Raw genomic sequence first — 266 nt, 5'->3', positions numbered from 1 at the left:
CTATCTATCTATCTATCTATCTATCTATCTATCTATCTATCTATATATTGCTCTAATGCTCTATCTACTATCTATCTATCTATCTATCTATACAGACAGACAGACAGAAAGACATACAGATAGACAGACAGGCATATTGTTTTAACGTTCTATCTATCTATCTATCTATCTATTGTTCTAATGCTCTATCTACTATCTATCTGTCTATCTATCTATACAGACAGACAGACAGATAGATAGATAGATATAGATAAATAGATAGATAG

At 30.1% G+C, this 266-nt stretch overlaps 1 protein-coding gene across 1 annotated transcript in view; it reads right to left on the bottom strand.

The window, feature by feature from the left end:
* LOC107691863 (sodium/potassium/calcium exchanger 3-like) overlaps positions 1–266 on the bottom strand; it is a 25,061-nt gene that overhangs the window by 10,279 nt on the left and 14,516 nt on the right. The window lies entirely within an intron of this gene.

This window comes from Sinocyclocheilus anshuiensis, unplaced genomic scaffold, assembly GCF_001515605.1.
Source record: "Sinocyclocheilus anshuiensis isolate Anshui unplaced genomic scaffold, SAMN03320099.WGS_v1.1 scaffold206, whole genome shotgun sequence".
NCBI classification, from domain to species: Eukaryota; Metazoa; Chordata; class Actinopteri; order Cypriniformes; family Cyprinidae; genus Sinocyclocheilus; species Sinocyclocheilus anshuiensis.
Note: the sequence above shows the minus strand (reverse complement) of the source record. Positions and strands in the feature narration are given on the sequence as shown.